This window comes from Mauremys mutica, chromosome 10, assembly GCF_020497125.1.
Source record: "Mauremys mutica isolate MM-2020 ecotype Southern chromosome 10, ASM2049712v1, whole genome shotgun sequence".
NCBI classification, from domain to species: Eukaryota; Metazoa; Chordata; order Testudines; family Geoemydidae; genus Mauremys; species Mauremys mutica.
Window position 1 is genome coordinate 54,188,952 of NC_059081.1, and position 15,170 is coordinate 54,204,121.

A 15,170-nucleotide genomic window follows, 5' to 3' on the forward strand; every position below is an offset into this window, starting at 1 on the left:
CAGTGTGGTGTCTTTTTTGTGTTTACAAAAAACAGCATGGAAATTATTTTGACTGTGATGTATAATAGGGTGTTCAGTTTTACCGCATTAAAAGGAAATTGTACAAGTATATCCTTTTATTTGTGGGCTGGCCTCAAGAAAAGAGGTTTCTAATGGCTGTTCTTGTACTTGGTGGCTGCGAGGGTGGGACTAGTGTTTGTTACAATTCTAATAAGGACAGGAAACAGAAAGTGCCTCTGAACAAACTACTCTAAAGATGTAAATTTAGAGCCATAACATTGAGACCCAGATTGTATTTTTTCCCAAGTTAAAGGAGTTTTCAGATTCCAGGTTTTGGTTTAGTCGGTTATTGGTAGAGAGGTGAACTGTGAAAGTTAGATTTGCATCTGGTTTCTGAATTTCATAGTTGTTCAGATCTAGGTTTTGGGGTTCTAGCCCAAGTCTTCTGTAAATGGCTATGATGATGTTTTCCTCTGGCATGGAAAATGGAATAAAAGATATTAAAGTTAAAAACAGACTTCCAAGGGATCTTACCAAGGTCAGACTGAAGTGGTGTGATCTAAACTCTGCTATGAAAATGAAACCATATGTCCATTATCAAGTCACAGTAATTTTTTTGTTCTATGGAGGCTAAATTCATCTCTGGTGTGGGCCAATATTGCTAAACTATTATCTCTTGAGCAAGAAAACTAAACATGCTGTAACAGAAAAGCTATATGGCTCTATAGTGGTTTTCATCTAAGAATTAGAAGGAGGGAAGAGAACTCGGTTGAGTCTGTTCCTTTGGCTATCATTTAAAGAAAAAAAAATCTCAAAAACAAATATAAATAGACAACATTATCAACAAAAAAACTTTTCCAACTGGATATAGGAGAAGCCCTTGATGGTTTGAGTTTTGTAAAACCACCTAGAAGTTTTTATTAGGGCTGTCAAGTGATTTAAAAAAAATTAATCACAGTTAATTGCGCGATTAAACAGTAAGATAATATTTATTTAAATATTTTGGATGTTTTCTACATTTTCAAATATACTGATTTCAGTTACAACACAGAATACAAAGTTTACAGTGCTCACTTCATATTTATTTTTATTACAAATATTTGCACTGTAAAAAACAAAAGAAATAGTATTTTTCAATTCACCTCATACATGTGCTGTAGTGCAATTGTTTTGTTGTGAAAGTGTAACTTTCAAATGTAGATTTCTTTTGTTACATAACTGCACTCAAAGACAAAATGATGTAAAACTTTAGAGCCTACGAATCCATTCATACCTACTTCTTGTTCAACCAATTGCTCAGACAAACAAGTTTGATTACAATTTGCAGCACATAGCTGCCTGCTTCTTGTTTACAATGTTACCTGAAAGTGAGAACAGGCGTATAAATGGCACTGTTGTAGCCAGCATCGCAAGATATTTATGGGCCAGATGCGCTAAAGATTCATATGTTTCAACCACCATTCCAGAGGACATACGTCCATACAAATGGTGGGTTCTGCTTGATAACGATCCAAAGCAGAGTGGACTGACGCATGTTCATTTCATCATTTGAGTCAGATGCCACCAGCAGGTTGAATGTCTCTTTTGGTGGTTCGGGTTTTCCGCATCGGAGTGTTGCTCTTTTCAAACTTTTGAAAAAACATTCCACACCTCATCCCTCTCAGATTTTGGAAGGCATTTCAGATTCCTAAACCTTGAGTCAGTGCTGTAGTTATTTTTAGAAATCTCACATTGGTACCTTCTTTGCGTTTTGTCAAATCTCCAGTGAAAGTGTTCTTAAAATAAACAACATGTGCTGGGTCATCATCCGAAACTGCTAGAACATGAAATATATGGCAGAATGTGTGTAAAACAGAACAGGAGACATACAATTCTCCCCCAAGGAGTTCAGTCACAAATTTAATTAACACATTATTTTTTTAACTAGCATCATCAGGATGGAAGCATGTCCTTGGAATGGTGGCCGAAGCATGAAGGGGCATTGTTTAGCATTTCTGGCATGTAAATACCTTCTGTCTGGGTTCGTTCAAGAAAGAATATGTATGATGTTAAAGGCCAAGATTTTTTTCAAAACTGGATGCTTAAACTTAGGCACTTCCCATTGAGATGTTGGCCCCAGAAATTTAAGCATATAGAAAAAGTATCAACTCTTGGTCTTGTCAGGGCAACACCTGAGATTTTCCGTCAAGCTCAGTCTTCTATAGAATAGTGAATGTTCTTTTTCTTATTTGGTTTGAGTTCAACACCATATTTCCCAATAGTGCATGTGACAGAGGCTGAAATTCAGGAAGGGGTTTAAGTTTATGCCGAACTTTAAACATGTGAATAGTCATGTTGTCTTGAATGGGACTGTGTTTACATACTTAGTCAATGGGACTATTTGAATGCTTAAAATCTGGTACATGCTTAAGTACCCTCTGGAATTGAAGCCTGAATGAAGGTTTGTGTAGTATTCCTTTACAAACTTGCTTGATCCTCATTTTCAAGGAAAAACTGAAACCAGACAGATTTTCACTGGGGCTGACTCAGAAACCACTGGAAATGACTGTTTCCAAATAATGGAAACCAAGTAATCATTTGCCACATCCTCTTGGAACTTTGATCAGCAGACTGATTTTCCTCAGTTGTATTTATGGTTAGCTGAATGAGGTTTTTGCCTCCACTAGAGAAAATCAATTTAAGGATTTTTAACAGATTGGCTAGGTGGAGATTTTCTTTCCATCCTAGAGAGTTTATAAATTTTCAGTAGATTGGAAAAAAGAATCTGTTTCACTACTATAGTTATTTCAAAATGGCGTTAGGGAAAAAAATTACAGTGCCAGCTTCCAACCATCATCCTGTCATTTACATTTTTTTTGGTTTTGTTTTTTTAAACAAAGGCAGGTGTCCAAAGTTGAAATAATTCTCCAAAAATGTTCTAATAGTCAGCTTTTGTGTGTGTGTGTGGGGGGGAGGTTTGTGGTATCTACTCTGTCCTTGCTAAAATATGACAAATATGAAGAAATACATTGTTGCCTCTTCTCTTCCTAACCCTATATTAACAAAGTTTTTGTAAGAATTGAGTTCCAAGACAAACTTCTTTGGGGTTAAAACCTGACCTATAAAAATTTAAAGAAAAGTACAGGATCAAACTATCATGGAGCACTGAGAGGGAATTAACTGTAATGACACTGCTGGGGACCATTGTAGTGTGTAACTATATATATACTTTTTTTTTTTAGTAGGACAGTTTTCTAAAGCCTCCTAGGCATTCTGTGAAAATTTAATAATCTTCTTGGATTTAAATGTTAATATTATTACAAGTATAATGTATCCGTCACTGTACCTGGGGGTACTTTATGTAGGTTAGAATGGTACCAAACAGCTTCTCAAGGACAGAAAGTATATATTTTGTTCCCCTCTGCAGCAGTGAGGACATCTCCTCTGAGAGGATCTACGGGAACAGATAGCAGTTAGTAGATTCAAAGGCCTGCAGTGGGAAGCTTGAAGAGGGAGAGGTGGCTTATTTACTTACTTTCACTTAGCCCTTATCTACACCAGACATATTCTGCCTATACAATCTCCTGCCATTGCTACCACTGCTTCAGCTCCACCATTGGGAGTGCAAGTATAGACAAGACACCACTCGATTCCTATTTTCCCATTTTCTTCCTAAAAATGGATTAAGTTGAGTTCAGAGATACATCTGACATAAGGTGACCAGATGTCGATTTTATAGGGACAGTCCCGATTTTGGGGTCTTTTTCTTATATAGGCTCCTATTACCCCCCCTCCCCACCCCCATCCCAATTTTTCACACTTGCTGTCTGGTCACCCTGATCTGACAGGACTGAATTGCAGAGGCGGTGGTCTTGTTATTGGGAGCACTTTCCTTCCTACTTCTCCATGAATCTCCCCATTGGCACAGATAGCCATTGTATTTCTTCAGAGTGCAGTTTGCTGTGGGGAGGCATCGTGGGAGAGACAGGTTCTGAGATAATGGGGCCTACCATCAATCATTCTTTTCCCACTGTTTTACTAAGGTTCTTGGAGTTCGAGAGACAGTAACCAGAACCCTGAGTTCCCACCCCTGCTCCCAACAAAGAATCCAGATATAATATGCCAACTTTCTCTCCTCTGCCTAAAAGATGGACAGTTATAACTTGCACTAGCTGGTGGTTCCAAATGACCTTCTGTATTGACCCTGTCCAAGCATTGCAATAAGCTAACCTCACGTTAACAAAAGCACATGGCAAAAAAAAAAAAGCATGCTGGCTTGGTCAGCTGAAGGTGAAAGATTGTTTCTGGCTGCTGCTATCTAGGGGTCCAGATATGTGTATCAGGATCCCAAAATCATGAACTACTTTAACAATAGGCAGATAGGCATCCTTCCTTTAAGTTCCTGAAGATGCTCACCCATCTTCTGGCAGATATATAGACACTGACATGCACATGAAAGGCACTTAAATTTAGGCTCAGAACTCATGGTAAAACAGAACTCAGTGAATGCCACTAACAACCTTGAATTGTTTTCTGCTGTGTCACTCAGCAATCTGTCCTCAAAGAAATTGTCATGTCCCCCACTGTTGTGGTTGGTTTTGCTGCTCTGATAATAATGGAGAATCATGCATCCTGTGTATTTGTAATGTTCACGAGGACAGTACAGAGCTCTGCAGGCCTCTGTACTTCTGTCAGAGATGATAGACACTGAACAGTGTCATGCGAGTTTGTGGGATCTTTAAAAAAAAATAAATAAATGATGGGACATGCATGGCATTATGAGATGGAGAACATTACATGCTGGGAACTTGACCCTTAGCACCCAGGGATCCTTCGGTAAGTTATTTGTATCTCACAACACATTGCCAAAACTTCCCCAGAAGGTATTGCACTGGAGCGTGGTACTTGGCACACTGGGATTCTTACCTGTTGTGCATCACACTTTGCATCAACACAAGCACTCCTGATGAGAACATGCAGCACTTACACAAGCTGCCAAGTATGAATGCACAAGCGATGCATTAACTTCGGCAGCTGTATGCTGATGTCACTTGCGTTGATCAAAGTTTGTGATGTAGACATGGCCTATGAAAGAGTGTTGATACAGTCATATCTGCATGGATGTCTGTCCTCTTATCTTCCGCCCAGAGGAGACTAATGACCAAAATGAACATTGTTTCTGTGTTGTCACTTTGAAACATGAGTGGCATTCACAAAAACTGAAGACTCTCACTCATTTTATTTTCTTTAAAAACAAAAACTCTACTTTTTCAAAGCTAAACTTTAGGTGAAATGTAAAACTTTCTGCATAAATTCCTTGAAAAAAATAGCCACTGCCATATTCCCAATAGCTGTCAATTACACACTGCAATCAACTCATGGCTCAAAAAGTTAAAACTGCTGTGAAGCAATTTTAACAAAAGATCTTAACAAAAGATCTTAACAAAACAGCAAAACCGGATTCAGCATTACCATATTGTTTTACTAGCTCAAGGTTCAAATTCAACATAAAAAAGCTGTTGACACAACTCCTTCAAATACACTCAGTTACAGAAGGAGCTGCCTAGATAGCAAATATTCCAATGGAGGGAGGTGACTACATGGGGCAATGCAGTTCCCTGTAATCCAAGAAGAGGTAGAGGGAAAGAGAGAATGAGACAAGCCTCCTGAGTGGTGAAGTCTATATTCATATAACTATGTAAGTGGATTGAGCCCTTCTGTATGCCTGAGTGTTAATATCAGGGACGTGCAAAAGTCTGATTCACAAGCCTGTAGTTATTTTCTGACTCACTGCATCTAAGGAGCTGTAGAAACAAATCTGTTTCTGTCTAAGCAATGATAGCCATAATATTGTTAACATCTATGTTCTCATTTAAGGCAAGTAGAATAGTTTTATAATGATAACAAATGTAACTCCTGACAAGACTCCATTTCATTTCAACTGTTTCTCTATTGCTTTTATAAAAACTATGGAATAGGCATAGCCTAAAAATTAATGTTAACAAATAAATCAAGCTATTGCTATCTAAACTAAATACATTAGTGTAATTGGAAATGAGCTCAAGCTGAACTTCAGAATTTGAATTTTGGGACGGTGTTTTCAGAATCTGAATAGTGATCCATGTCTGTCTGAATTTGACAATGGGCCAAACCAAAAACCAATGTGTGCACATGCAGTGGAGCATGACCTTCATGGTGGTTATCAAATGGTTGTATATAATGTTCCTATTCTAAACTTACTTTAAACAATCCAGTAAGTGCTGACTTCTAGTTTAGTTTGAACATCTGTTTTGTTTTAGGAAACATCTGGAAACCTACTGTTTTCTCCTTCCATTCATCGTATGTTCATTCACTAAACTATATCACCTTGTCCGTCAGAAATCAATTATCAGCATTTTAGTAACTGGAAATTCAACAGATTAGGCTTTGAACTGTATGCTTAAATTTCATTTGCAATTAACAAAGTGGCATTGTTTCTAACATTGACACCTTTAATCATAAAAGTGATTCTATGCTCGGTTTCTGGAAAGGTAAATGCCTCAAAAAGTAACGCCAAGATTTAAAAAAAATAAAAAATACAGATGTCACATTAAGCTCGTAAAGCACTATTTAGACCTTTTAAATAATCACAAGTTTTCAAATGTGTTGAATGCCCAGCAGCTTTCATCCTAATTGAATTGGCCTCGTTAGCACTAACCCCTGACTTGGTAAGGCAACTCCCATCTTTTCATGTGCTGTATACTTATACCTACTTACTGTATTTTCCACTTCATACATCTGATGAAGTGGGTTATATCCTACGAAAGCTTATGCCCAAATAAATTTGTTAGTCTCTGCCATAAGCACTCCTCATTTTTACTGATACAGACTAACATGGCTACCACTCTGAAACCGGCTGGCCATTCAGCACTCTTGGAAATCAGTTTACTTGTATAGGTTCATAAATATGGATATAGTAGCTTAACAATGAGGCACATATTTCTAAACAAATCTGGGGCTAAAAAATTATGTAAATCCATGTCCATTTCCTTAGGAATATCAAATGGGAAAATTATACTTTAGGTATTATGCAGAGATGCTCTTTACACATTTAAAATAAATGCACCTGCCACAAATGTTACAAGGACCATATATGTTTATTAAAAGATGACACCATAAAGATTAAGCACCTTCCCACCCAAAGCCCTGAAATCTGCTACCACTTGGCAAAGGGGCAGTAGTATTTATACTTGTATTAATTTTCAATCTCAAATTACCTCCCTTAACATTTGTACAGCTTTTCTGGTGTACATTCAGGAATGCAAAACTATTATACTTCTTTAATTTAACATATTTTCCCTAAGAAGATTTGGAATGCACCATTTTTACCAATATGTAGTGCAAGTCTGGCTGATTTTTATCTTCTTGAAAAGCCTCATGATGACTTCAGCAGAGCTGCTACTGAAAAAAATTATTACTCAGTTACACAAAGACTAAACTCAAGCATGAACCTCTGTTCTTGGTTGACTTTTATGAAGAGATAGGTACTGAATTAAAGGAGGGAAGATTACAGGGGAACATGGAGAGAGAGGGAAAGAAGATAAATGGTGTGAATGAAATGAGTAGGTGGTTTCAGCCAAGTTCCTTGTGGACAAGTGTTCACAACATAATTGACATAATTATTGGCAGTCTCAGAGGACAAGCTAAGAATTGATACTCACCTGTATGTATCTATAACATCCTTAACGCCTTCCTGTCCAGTCTCTCTGTTTTTATCCTAGTAAGCTTGTGGTTCTGCCTCATTTTCTTTCAGCTAAATGTTTGAGGCAAGAGGGCTTGGACCAAAGGGAGAAAAAAAGCTTCTGCAAACACAACTCTGTCTCCTTCCTCAACTCAACATTTTGAACTTGACTTTTGTGGCTTCCCCAAAAGCTACCTCTCAGCCTTGACATCTCAGGATAAATATGTGACCATACCTCCTGCCATCCTTAAGCAACTCTACTAACCCCACATTAATTTGAGGAACCTATTCAAAACTGCTGCTTCATTTGCTAAAATGCTCTGTGGACTTGCTCTCACTTGCTGCACAAACTTTCAGTGTTGTAATGGGGTGGCTTACTAGGTGTGAGGCCAGCCTGCCCCGTTCATTTATCAGACCCAGCTGGGAAGGGAGAAAGTTAATATAAAAGCAAGCAAGTGGCTAAATTGAGGGAGATGGGCTCCTGCAAGGGAGAGAGTGGGGTGGAAATTGAAGGTAAGGGTATGGCATCCTTTGGCAGTGAAAGAGACAAAAGGAAAAGCCTCATGGTGGGCAAAGGAACTGCTTCTTGTTTTGATGTTTTGCCTAAGTTTTTTGTTGAATAAAATTGTGTCTTTAAGGAGACACATAGGCCTGTAAGTCTTTTCTGGGCTGGGGAAACAAGCCAGCAGTTTCAGGGGAGACTAAACAAATGTGTGTGAGAGAAATTTGGGTGTAGGTCTCTTTTGTCATTCTGTATGATCCTGCATCTTGAATCCTGTGACAGTCCTGTTGCTAAAAGAAGTTATGTCTCCCAAAGTCCAATTAAAAAAAAATTGTAGTTACATTAGGCAAATGGGATCTGAAAAACAAGAAGAAAATAATTTAACGAAATAAAGTTAGCACAGTGAGAAGATTTCTGTTCATATACTACATCCAATCCCACTTACAAATAACGGCTAACCCTGCAAACTCATAGTAAATAATTCTGCTGAGGAACAAAATAGAATAGACTCTGAAGCTCACTCAGTTTAGCAGGGCTAATAGAAGTAAAAAGTAGCAAAAACTTAATTTTGTCACTATAGTGAACTGATCTGACTCTGAATACGCGTGGGGAGTAACTTGTTGAAGGTGCCACTTTTACATAGTCACTTTTAAAAGTAGAATTTCACTTAAAAACTGATCACCAATAAGCCTACTACCTCTGAGGCTCACAACAGTATTTGGAAAAGCAGCAAAGAGTCCTTTGGCACCTTATAGACTAACAGACGTATTGGAGCATGAGCTTTCGTGGGTGAATACCCACTTAGTCGGACAGTATTTGGGTAATTCCCAAACAGGTCACCAGACACAGTTCTGTGTATGGCTCTCTCTAACTCTATCCCCATCACTGCTCATTTCCTTGATGGACCCTAGACTGAAAGTTTACAACCACTTGTGCAAGTGGTCAAACTTCACGCTAGAGATTATACAGCCTGAAAGCCTCCCACCGATATGAACAATTTTAGGGGGACTCCCTACCTACTGTGTCCAATGTCCTCTCCCAGCATCATTCCCACCGCGTACATTGTCAGTGTGCATCACACTGCCACAGTGAATGTTAAAAAGTGTAAATAAAACAACAGACCAAATACAGATACAGCAGAAAATACATAGAAATAAAACTGGAAATCTTCTACCAGAACAGCATATTTCAGCTACAGGCCAGAAAATTATTCAGTAGGGAAGGGGGAATGCTTTATATGCTATCCTCTGCTATGCTACTGATCAGCTATTGTTTACTTACTTTTGAGCCAAAGCTCATTTAACAACACTTTCTCATATTCAAGCATTTTATTAAATTCCTCTTCATGCTTGGCCAGTGTGGCTTGAGAAGTGTTACCCATGTTTATTCGTTTCCTTGAGCTTAAATCTGCCAGATGATGTCACTGTGAAACTCCCTAGCATAGGCACCATCTTCTCCTGGCGCTGGTGGGTGCTTGACCCCCTCCCCAGCTCCACCCTTGCCCCACCCCAATTCCACCCCCTCCCTGCCCCAATTGGACTCCTTCCCCAAATCCCCGCCCTGGCCCTGCCTCCTCCTGAGCGCACTGCTTTCCTGCTCCTCCCCCCTCCCTCCCACCCACAGTTTGTTATGCCACGAAACAGCTGTTTTGCAGTGTGGCAAGCACTGGGATGAAAAGCAGAGACACAGCGTGCTCAGGGGAGGAGGTGGAGGTGAGGAGCTGGGGCAGGGAGCTTGGCTGCTGGTGGGTGAAGAGCACCCATCAATTTTTCCCCATGGGTCCTCCAGCCCCAGAGCACCCACGGAGTCAGCGCCTATGCTCTCTAGCACAGCGGCTCTCAACTTTTCCAGACTACTATACTCCTTTCAGGAGTCTGATTTGTCTTGCGTACCCCCAAGTTTCACCTCATATAAAAATGACTCACTTACAAAATCAGACATTAAAATACTAAAGTGTCAAAAGCACACTATTACTGAAAAATTGCTTACTTTTCATTTTTACAATATAATTATAAAATAAATCAATTGGAATATAAATATTGTACTTGCATTTCAGTGTATAGTGTATATATACAGCAGTATAAACATGTCATTGTCTGTATGAAATGTTAGTTTATACCGACTTAGCTAGTGCTTTTTATGTAGCCTTCTATAAAACTAGGCAAATATCTAGATGAACTGATGTACCCCTTGGAAGACCTCTGCATACCCCCTCAGAACTTATACTTCTGGTTGAGAACCACTGCTCTAGCAGGCTGGTTGACAGTGACCTATGGAAATTAAATATGTCTCTGACTTCTGGCTCAGTCTGTCACAATGAATAAAATACAACCAAAGATGTTAGTACAATTATTGAAAGTGTGGGAAAGGGCATTGGTACTTAGGGAACAGAAACAAAGAACTAATGTATTTTATTTGAAAAAAGTATTCAATAGCTGTAAAAGGAAATAAGTGAAGGAAGAGAAGCATAGGAAGGAAGTTTTTGTAACAGCAAAATCCAAATTGTTTAGACTGCAACTGGTCATCTCTTATGTAAGCAAATCACAAAATTATTACAGTAAAATAGTCAAATTTTATAGAAACATGTAACATTGCTTCTCAACTGCTATATATTTTCATTTAATGCTCTAAGAACATCAGAACGGCCATACTGGGTCAGACCAGTGGTCCACCTAGCCCACTGTCTGTCAGTGGCCAATGCCAGATGCTTCAGAGGGAATAAACGTGGCAGTTTTGATTGATCCATCCCCTTTTGTGCAGACCAAGCTTCTGGCAGTTGGAGTTTTAGGGACAACCAGAGCATGGGGTTGCATCTCTGACCATCTTGGCTACTAGCTATCGATGGACCTATCCTCCATGAACTTATCTAATTCTTTTTTGAACCCAGTTATTCTTTTGGCCTTCACAACATCCCCTGGCAATGAGTTCTGTAGGTTGACTTTGCATTGTGTGAAGTAGTACCGTAGTTCCTTATGTTTATTTTTAAACCTGATGCCTATTGATTTCACTGGGTGACCCTAGTTCTTTTGTTATGTGAAGGAGTAAATAACACTTCTCTATTCACTTCTCCATACCATTAATGATTGTATAAACTCCTATATCCGCCTTTGTCATCTCCTTTCCATTCCAAACTGAACAGTCCCAGTCTTTTTAATTTCTCCCCATATGGAAACTGTTCCATATCCCTAATAATTTCCGTTGTCCTTCTCTGCACCTTTTCCAATTTTAACATATCTTTTTTTTGAGATGTGGTGACCAGAATCGCATGCTGCATCCAAGGTGTGGGTGAACTGTGGCTTTATATAGTTGCATTATGAAATATTGTTTTATTATCTATTCCTTTCCTAATAGTTCCTAACATTTGTTAACTTTTTTGACAGCTGCTGCATATTGAGTGCTAGTAAGACTTAATGCTTTGGTTTCTCAGTTTCTCTGCCCCAATCAGCATTATCTAGCCATTGTTCAACATCTGGTCAGTGTTCTGTGTCATCCTCATTGAATCCAGGAAGTCTGAGATACATGTTTACATGTGACTATATACAAGAAAAATTAGTTCTTGTATATAGTGAGGTAGTTACCTAATAACTAAAAATCCAATCTTTATAAATCAAATCCAGTAAAAACTATACATTGATTTATAAAGACTGGAGTTTTAGTTAATGAACACATTCGTTATAAGATATGTAGCTGAATTCAATTTCTTCCTACTACTCTATAAAAGGTGTATCCTTATGGCACTGTGTAAAATATTCATAAAATATTAAGTGATGTGCATAACATTTTGAGGGGGAAAATAAATAAAAATGTATTCAATTAAAATGAAATTTTCCATTTTCTCTGGCTGACTTTTTGTTAAATGGCAAGCCTATTTTCAGTGTTTTTCCCATCTTTTTTTCACCCTTAGACTTTTGGCTAGGCTGTCAGGTTTCTCTTAAAATCAGTTTTCTGTTTTGTTTTTTAAATAATGTGGCTTTATTTTTGTTTTTCTATCTGATTTCAGGTACAAATGAGTAATTACCATTGACTTCAGCTTATGTGCATACTTTTCCCTCCCTCAAAATTCTCTGCATATTTGATGATAAAATAGTAATCACTGACTTCCATGAGACTATTTGAATGTTTACGGATAAGCATGTACTTAAACGTTTGCCAGATCAGCGTCTAGTTTTACATGCATGATTACATGACTGTGAAGCAATGCACATGCTGTCCATTATGTGTCATAAATTAGAGTCCAACAGATGAAATCCTGGCCTCATTGACAGTGCTATAGCCAGGTGGAAGGAACAGGGAGAGCGATCAAAAAAAAAAAAAAAAAAGTGCCACCCGCTGCGGCACTTTTACTCACCTGGTGGTGCTCCAGGTCATCGGTGGCACTTCAGCGGCGGGCCCTCCACTCGCTCCGGGTGTCTCTGGCAGCACTGGAGGACCTGCCACTGAAGACCCGGAGCGCCGCAGGGTGAGTAAAAACGCCGCAGCGGGCGGCACTTTTTTTTTTTTTTTGATCGCTCCCCCAGTTCCCTCCAGGTGAGTAAAAATTAAAAAGGTGCCAAGAAATTGACAAGGTGCCACTCCCAGCTACGCTACTGCTCATTGAAGTCAATGCAAAGCAAAACTCCCATTGTCTTCAATGGGGCCAGGATTTCACCCCATCTTTTAAAAATGTAGCCATATGTCTGCAAGAATCTCTGGGTCTAAATTCCCCTAAACTTTGATGTATTAAAAATCCTGATCCAAATTTTACAATTTGGGTCAGTCTTTCCAACAAGATCATTTTCCTTTTAACTGTTTTTCATCTAGTCTTAACATTTGAAACTTAATTTAACCTTATATTGCAATAAATAGAAATCTTTAAAAAATTATATCAAACCCTAATCTATTCCATGGTGGATCACTGTATGCTTTGAGTCTTGTGTTTTGGGTGCCTCTGGAGGCCTACATCCTTTGTGCTATTATCATCATTACCATTAATGTAATTATCACTCCTAATTTAAATGGAGACTTTTTAGTGGCTACTGTATTAGTGTTTGCCACCTGTCTTATTATTACATGTGTATCATTAACTGTACTATGTATTAGTACCTTCACTGTTAAAAGGAATACAAAAGAATAAACCCACTGCAAAGGACAAAGTGTAGTCAAATTTGCTTAGTTACAGTTTTGTGTAAGTATGGATGTACTGCATAGTTCTTGCTTTCTTTCCTAACTTGATGCCCTCAGTAACCAAGGAAAAGAAACCGTAGAGAGAGACAGTTTGTGAAGCTTTTGAATTTTTAATAAATCTTATTTGCATCCATTTTTAAATGAATATAAAAAGCCCAACAAGCCTTGGATGGTCAACCCTCTGTCTGCTGACAATGCCATTTCCAGTTTCAGTCCAAAGTGTGGCATCTCTTGCTTTTTGGGACTGAAGCTGCTTTGAATTGAATTAAAACAGCACTTTGAAAAGATCTTTCTAGTGTGTAATGGTTGTCAACAGACTAGAAAGTTTCTTTCGAAGCCACTTAGTTATGGTTCAGGATGAACCAAGCTGCTTTAAAGGTGGCATATGCTTTAGCCAAACACCAACTGAGCTCAATAAGGGTTAAGTGGGTGAAACTGAATAACCTGTGACATACAGGAAGTCAGACTAAATGATTTAATGGTCCCTTCTGACCTTAAAAGCTACGAATACCTGTTTAGAAATTGCTGTAGTTAAATTGGTGCAACCCCTTACTGTGATGGCAGTCACACTAAACCAGCACCTTTATATTAGTCTAAGCTTATGTGGGGTAAATCTATGGGCAGGTCTACACTAAGGGCGGGGGTCGAACTAGGGTACGCAAGTTCAGCTACGTGAATAGCGTAGCTGAACTCGAAGTACCCCTAGTTCGAACTACTTATCCAGACGCCGCGGGATCGAAGTCCGCGGCTCCAAGGTCGACTCCGCCACCGCCTTTTGCAGTGGTGGAGTACCGGAGTCGACCGCGGCGCTTCCGGAGTTCGAACTATCGTGTCTAGATCAGACGCGATAATTCGAACTCCGAGAAGTCGAACTCACCGCGTCGACCCGGACGGTAAGTGTAGACTAGCCCTATAACACTATACTATACCAATATAGACTGGCACCTTTATATCAGTATAAATACCTCCACAGGGAGTTGCACCAATTTAATACATCAGTTTCTAAACTGCTAAATCAGTACAAAAACTGGTTGCAGACCACCCCTTAAACATGAAAGGACCTGTCCACATTTGGTATATTTGTTTCAATTTACCTAATAGGCTTTGACCTGTCATGATTTTTTCTTGTATGTGTGTTTTTGTTTTTTTGTTTTTTTTAAAGAATGCTTGATGACCTGGACTTTAACTGGAAAAGCAATCATACCCAGACAATAAACTGTATCTTGCAATCACATACACATTGCAAATACTGAGTTATTGCCCAGTAACAAATTCTAATGTCAGGTAGCAGATATAGGACTCCATTCCCTACTCTCAATGGGAATTCTGGTCGCAGAAGGAAGATAGCTTAATATCTATGCAATATTTAAACTAAATTTTCACTAAAAGACCCAATATTCTGCTGGTGTCAAAGGGCAAAACTTCATTTAAATCTACGGCGCTGTACAACTGTACCCCAGCAAACCAGAGTGTGATGGAGGGAGCTGCAGTGAGAGGCACAAATTAAGGTCGGAGCCCTGTGCTGTGGTTTGAACTGGTCTCCAGTAAAACCCGTAGAGCGGGTAACACTAGTCTCCTCCTCAAAGTACAGAAAAGCAGAAGCTGAACCAGTTTAATTTAAAGGGGTTGAACAACTGCCGCAGCTCACCTACCGCGGCCTTTGCCGGCGTGAAGCAGCCCGTTAGGGTCGCTCCCCACCCCTGGCCGGGGTAAGGCCGAGCCGCCCTAGGCCAGCTTTAGCGAGCTGCGCCTCACGCACCCAGCGGCGCCACTTCCACAACACGAGTTTGCTGGACGCGGGCTGCA